The sequence below is a fragment of the Carya illinoinensis genome, chromosome 10, assembly GCF_018687715.1.
Source record: "Carya illinoinensis cultivar Pawnee chromosome 10, C.illinoinensisPawnee_v1, whole genome shotgun sequence".
NCBI classification, from domain to species: Eukaryota; Viridiplantae; Streptophyta; class Magnoliopsida; order Fagales; family Juglandaceae; genus Carya; species Carya illinoinensis.
The window spans coordinates 17,966,724-17,973,837 of record NC_056761.1 but is presented as its reverse complement, the minus strand read 5'-3'; the positions used below and the strand labels follow the sequence as shown (position 1 = coordinate 17,973,837).

The window sequence follows — 7,114 nt, the reverse complement described above, 5'->3', positions numbered from 1 at the left end:
GGCACATGAAATGCTGGGTCGATGACGAATATCAGTGCATGGTTTTGAGTTTAGATGAAAGTCATTCTGGAGAAGACAGAAAGTCAAGGAACTTACAGCTAGTGTTTATAAAATTTGATGAAAATTGGCATGCATGTGATCATATTCCAGAACGCCTGGCCGCCTGGATTTAAAATTTCAGAAGTACGTACCCGCAAATTCTGGTTACACGTTGATGCAATTTTATCCATACAAGAAAAGTCAACTCCTAATTAATCGATATCCTATATCATCCAGCAGTTGGCCGTAGTATCATTAATTTTGTATAAGCACAGTTTGCTTATACAAAATCAATCTAAGCTTCATGACTCTTCAGACAAAGAATATCAACTTATTGTTTCCCCCAACATAGGTCACCAATGATTAATTGATACTTCTTAGCACCAAATGGTCCAATTGTAGGGCACAAAATATTTTCAAAAATTACAAGAAAAAAGAATGCCTTTATCATTTAAAAATATATATAAAAAATGAAAAGAAGGAAGAATGCCTGAATCATTACTACTTGAAAACATCAAAGTTTTATATAATGCTCAAAACTAGTATGCGAACACGTGATAAGAAGGCCCAATAAAAAAATCCACATCAATCAAAACCGTAAATAAAATTCAATGAAAGGTGCACAGCATCTTGAGCATCTCCAACACTTGCTAGACCATTCAGCCAAGTGAAAGACATGCAAAGAAAATCATAAACACCTAATTTCAGATATGGATCAACAATTTATATTCACCAATATACCTTTGCCACTCAAATTCACAAAATTGAATTCTCAAGTAATTGTACCATTAAACCCTCCATTTTATACGTCAAAGAAAATGAAGCAATGAGAAAATGAAGAAAATGAGAAAATTGTACCATTAAACCCTCCATTTTATCCCCTGTTTGGATACGAAGAAAATGAAGCAATGAGAAAAGAAAATAAAGACAACTTTCCTCGATTAAGCCATATATATACCATTATCCCCTATCTTGAAGATAAATAAATAAACAAACGTGAGATTCATTTTTTTTTTATTTTTCACAATTTTCATATTTAACAAACACATTTCATGTATCGAAGGAAAAGGCCCAAGCATCACCCCCACCATAAACACGAACAAAATCCCAAATTACAATCTTATCACTTTTCATTTTTTTTGCTTTAAGAAAACTATGAGTATAGAGAGAGAAAAAAGGTGAAAAATCCCCACCTAAATTGGCTGATTTATGATTTAAGAATCATAATTATATGTGTATAGTCCAATGTTTCATCATACAATTTTACATTTTCATGTTTTATTAATTTTGTTGTTACAATTTATGAAAATGGTTTGTTCTTGTTCGACTCATTGAATTAATTTTCCTCTGGTGTGTTTCATTCCACACATCTGCCCTGTTTTTGATCTGCATATCATTGGTATTATTCCACCCAAGTTTTGTGCCATTTGAGATGCAAGTAGTACAAAAAGAAAATGCCTTATAGAAGTCACAAACTCACCTTTGCAGTACTCAAACTTCCCGTACTCACTCATTTCTTCCGTAGCATATTCCCTAGATCCAACTCTTGTCCATACAGAAATTATAACACTAACAAATTATAACACAATTCTAGTCAAAATTGTAAAGTAATTAAGAGTTATGCCATATTCAGATTAAGCCAAGCATGCAAAAGTTATAACCAATATCTAAACTAGAATACCCAGGAAAAAAGAAAAAAGAAAAGGTTGCTATAATCAAAGATTGAGAATCCGAACCTCAAAGATCAAGGTCTATACTATCCTCAACTTTTACATAAAATTATGCATCCCAATTTTGAACTGCAGTACTGAAGAAGAACTTTGCTTTCTTAGGCAGCTCTTCTTGAGTCTCCTCATGACCTTCCTGATATAATTTACTGTTTATAATTGAAAAGCAATACTCAATCTGGTTGAACAAAGTCTGCAATGTTTTTTTTCTTGTTCTTGCTTTAAGGTAGTTCAGCCCCAAGACAACCTACATAGCCCTTTGTTCATGCCACTTGCTTTTCCATTCATTTAGTTAGATGATGTTGTGTTTGAGTGTATAAGTAGAGGACTATCATGGTTTGAACTTCTGAAATCATGAGTATGCTTTATCAAGGGGCTTATGAGTTTGAGAAAATATTTCTGCACGTAGAAACAAGAGAATTTAGTTCAACCTACTACTTGATAAGGTAGAATAAAATTCTGCTCTGTTTTTGGTCTAGGCAATTCGGTTTCTATTATAGTTTCTACTATAGATTTAGCTCTATCATTTCCTTTACCTGAATCCCTTTTCAATAGGGTTAAACCCTCCATTTTATACATCAAACCATTAGAAATGAGTGTTTGTTTGTGAGCCACTTTCTCAAGCTTAAACCAACGTGAACAACCATAGATTACACCAAACCAGTAAAATCTGCAGCAGTGAACTAACAACCTATTTCACCTCTTCCTCAACCACTCAACTCAAGCCTCTTGTAGCTATTGAACTTGCCTCATTCTAGACCACCTCAAGAGGTAGCACAACCACCATAGAAGCCACCAAAGCAGCAGGTAAGATCCCTCTTTTAATTCTGTCCAAAACTGTAGCATAGCAGCAAACTCTTTCTGCAATGCGTTTCCTCCTCTAAAGTTATGCAATTGATTCCTTCCTACTTGTTTCCGTTTGGTTGACTCTCTAGCTTGTTTACCTTCATTTGATCACTTCTAAATCCTTGCTTGTGTAATTAGGAATGTATTAGAAAGAGAGAAGGTTTGAAAACAAGAAAATAAACAAGAAAACTGAAGTGCATGGAAAAGGGGCTGCTGTTTTTGCACAAGCAAAAATACAAAAGCTACTAATGCTCTGGCATGCATGCTAGATCAAAATTCGTCAATTGATCTTAAAAAGTGGTGGGTGTGTTAATTACCATGTATACTAAACACAAAAGCTGGCTAAACTTAAACTCCATAGCACCTGCTTTGTGTCTTATATTTTGGTTCCTGGCCGGAAGTGCAGGTGGTGTTAATGGTGCATAGATTTTAGCATTTCTAGAGTTGTCGCCTTTGTTGCTTCCTGGAAACTTGACTTTACACAAGTACTTAGGCCCTGCTCTTCTGCAATCAAATACCCAGTTGTTTACAATCAACCACTATCCTGTTTAAATCACCAAACATCCCCTAATTTATAGATAATACAATAATCTACACCCGTTTTCCTTGGTGATATCATGCAGATCAGTACCAGTTGCATTCATTGCATACTGCAGAATTACATGAGAAGAATTACAAACAATTCACAGACAGAGAATAAGAGAGGATGATTCGAGCAAGGCCCACCTATTCCCAGCAGGTGTAGTGATTCCAAACCAAAATGGATTGACCACAATTTTTGAGAGAATTCGGTCCGAAAAATTGTAGACAAATCCTTCTAAAAGCTACACATAAATAATGTTCAATCTTAAAATAATAATAAGTGGCATTACCTTACCGACAAACAACCATTCACTTTTATTAGTCTTTTTCTATCAAATATAAAAATTAATAGTTCGTATCTCAACGTGCATCAACCAAGGTTTTGTGGTTCAAAACAGAGTCGTTCAACAGAGAGTACAATTAGAAGAAATTTTCAGCAATGGCAAATGTACTTCCTCTAATACCTCTCATCCTTATGGTATTTGTTCTCTATGTCAAATTCATGTTCAGATTCTCAAATCCCGCATATGTATAATTCAATACATCAAAGTATAAATCAGTTATGTAAAAGCTAAAGAGCAAGTAGACCATTTAGACATAAAAAGCAAGCGTAGTAGGGAATATCCAATCCTTTGCTTCCATAGCCGAAGTAAAAATAAATTATCTGAATCATATACCGAACCATTTCTCTCTGAATGTCTCAAATCCGAGTGAGAGTTAGAGAGGGAGAGAGAGCATGATTGATAAAGTTAGAGAAACTGACCAGCGTTGAAGATGAGACGGCGGCGTCGGTGGCAACGATCGGAAATCCCTGGGAGAATGTTAAATCCCGAGAGAGAGAGAAAGAGGGGGGGGGGGGGGGGGGGGGGGAGGGAAAGTGGGAAAGTGACGGGAAATGAGGTGCGGGGCGAACAAGGGAGGTGAAAGACTTATTACAGCGACTAAACGTGGAGGTAATAAGCCAAGTTTAAGAGGTTGCAAAATTGTGGCAAATGTTGTCACTGTAATAGGTTATTAAGACGACCTACTGATTGCGAAACAGAGTTATCTTTGGCAAGCATATTTCCCGCGACCAAAACTCGCGCGAAAAAAATCCTTGAAATAAAATTATGAGTTATTTCCGGCTATATTGGTATAGCTGGAAATAAAAATATTCCAATCTACATTTTTATCTATATTTTTTTATTTTATTTTATTTTTTTTGTAGTGTGGTAATATCATTAATTTTGTATAAGCAAACTTTGCTGCCTCCAAACGCGCTTTCTCAGACTGATTTGATAGCAAGTTTGAATGACTCTTTCTGTTTCAGTTCTACATATAGATGGAAATTACCTTCTTTGGGACACGACCTTACTGCTATTTATATATATATATATTTCAACCTTTCTCCTACTGGACCTGATCTGTGATCAATTAATCGAAACTTGTATCTCATGTTTCACACCTGATCAGCTGGATAATTGAAATGGATGCTCGCATTATCTCCTTGCTAGGACTGCTAGCTGTGTCTTTTACTGTCGCCTTGGCATATGACCCAAGCCCTCTTCAAGATTTCTGCGTTGCAGGTAAAACAAGTTCAGGTACGTACGAACGAACCATAATTATCAAACATGTTTCTACGCTTGTCATGATCGCAGTTTTTGTATAATTCTCATGCATATCCAATTCTTAAGCGAGGCTCCAAAAATTGCATTTTGAAGTACTTGGCCAAGTTGTTTTTTTCATTCCTAATTTATATATGATTCTTTTTTATGAATGGCAGTTCTAATGAATGGTTTGGCCTGCAAGGATCCCAAGTGGTTCAAGCCAATGACTTCTTCTTAGTGGACTTCGCATAGCAGGAAACACATCAAACCCGTTTAAGGCAAACGTGAAAGCAGTGACTGCAGCCAAGGTGGGAGGTCTAAACACACTTGGCATCTCCATTGCCCGTAGTGATTACGCACCCGGTGGTTTCAACCCTCCTCACACGCACCTAGTGGATCCAGACTCTCTTTCTCAAACCTTTTGGTTTGATAAATGTCTCTAATCGTTTTTTTTTATCTCAATGAAGATGTTTGTTTCTATCAAATAATAATAATAAAATGAAATACTAATTGGAAATGGCTCTTTAATTTTAAGCCCGAGTAAGCATGCACGTTGTCTTTGCTTTGGGAATTCTCATTAGTTTAAGTAGTTTAAGTACTGAGTGTTACTTACCCTAATTATATATAACACAAACTACCATCAATAATATATATGACCTGAAATGATCATCTCCTAATTTTAATTGCCAGCTAGACCTACGGTCCATCATGTGTTTGTTTAGGAGACTCGATCCATTGTGGCAACTTATAAATGAATATAAACAGACATACCACCTCAAGTCGTGTGGTGAATTCTCTTCAAACTCTCTCATGGTATCATGAGCAGTCTTGGCTTAACATCTCTTGATCCTTGAAACTCACCATGGCTACCGAATCCAACCCCACCCTCCTCCCTTTAAACACCATGATCCACATGGTTACAATCAAACTCTCATCCTCAAATTATCTCCTATGGAAAAGCCAACTCCTTCCCCTTCATGAGAGTCAAGAATTACTCGGGTATATAGATGGAACACTTGAACCTCCTCCACGGTTTCACCCACCCAACTCTCAGACACCTAACCCCAAACACCTGGCGTGGAAAACCACTGATCAAAGGCTTCTCAGCCTTCTCCTCTCCTCCCTCACCAAGGAAGCCATGGCCGAAGTTGTCAGCCTCTCCACCTCCCGCGAGGTCTAGCTCGCACTAGAGAACGCCTTCAGCCACCGCTCCAAGGCTCACGAGATTCGTCTCAAAGATGATCTCCAATTCATGAAGCATGGAACATGCTTTGTTGCCGAGTATTCTCATGCCTTCAAGGCACTTTGTGACCAGCTCCATGCCATTGGAAGACCAATTGATGGCACGAACAAGCTTCATTGGTTCCTTCGAGGTCTTGGCGTCAAGTTCTCGTAGTTCTCCACTGCACAGATGGCGGTTACCCCTCTCCCCTGCTTCAATGATCTTGTATCCAAAGCTGAAAGCTTTGAACTGTTCTAGAAATCCCTTGAATCTTCAAGCCCACCCACTGCAGCTTTCACGGCCACAAATCGGGCCTATGATTGTGTGAACCAAAAGAATCACTCCTCTCGCAACATCGCGGGCGCAACGGCAACACCAGCTCCTCCAATCGTGGCCATGGATGAAATTCCTCTGGCCAAGGAAGTCGCCCTCCGCGGTGTCAGATTTGCCAGACCGAAGGCCACTATGCCGATCACTGTCATCGGAGGTACACTCGGCAAGACAACTCTACTCACCTCACCGAGGCTTTCAATGCCTCTTGCTCCTTGACTGAAATGAGGCCACCGACTAGTATTTAGACACAAGGGCTTCGGCCCACATGACCACCAGCCCATCCACTCTAGATCACTCAAATAATTACACTGGTAAGGATTGTGTCATTGTAGGAAATGGTGCTTCCCTACCTATTACTCACACTGGTACCTTCTCTCCTAACCCAAATATTCATTTACTCGATGTTTTGTTGTTCCTCACTTAACCAAAAATCTTTTGTCCATTAGTAAATTAACGTCTGATTTCCCTTTATCTGTCACTTTTACTAATGCTTCTTTCATTGTTTAGAATCGCCAAACAGGAAGGGTGGTGGCAACCAATAAACGAGATGGAGGCTTATATGTGCTAGAGCGTGGACATCCCACCTTTATTTCTGTTCTTAAAAATAAGTCGCTTAATGCTTCATATGATTAATGGCATGCTCGTCTTGGCCATGTAAATCATTCTATTATTTCTCTTTTAAATAAAAAAGGTCATCTTCATCTTACATCTTTACTGCCTTCTCCAAGCCTTTGTAGTACATGCCAAATTGCAAAGAATCATCGTTTGCCTTATTCACA

At 38.1% G+C, this 7,114-nt stretch overlaps 1 long non-coding RNA gene across 1 annotated transcript; it reads right to left on the bottom strand.

Moving 5' to 3' along the window:
* Positions 1–510: 510 nt before the first annotated feature.
* LOC122278299 lies at positions 511–4,060 on the bottom strand. Its single transcript, XR_006229320.1, has 2 exons — positions 3,958–4,060; positions 511–3,116 (listed from the first exon to the last, which is right to left on the bottom strand). It is a non-coding gene; the product is annotated as an uncharacterized LOC122278299 (long non-coding RNA).
* Between the last annotated feature and the right edge of the window lie 3,054 nt (positions 4,061–7,114).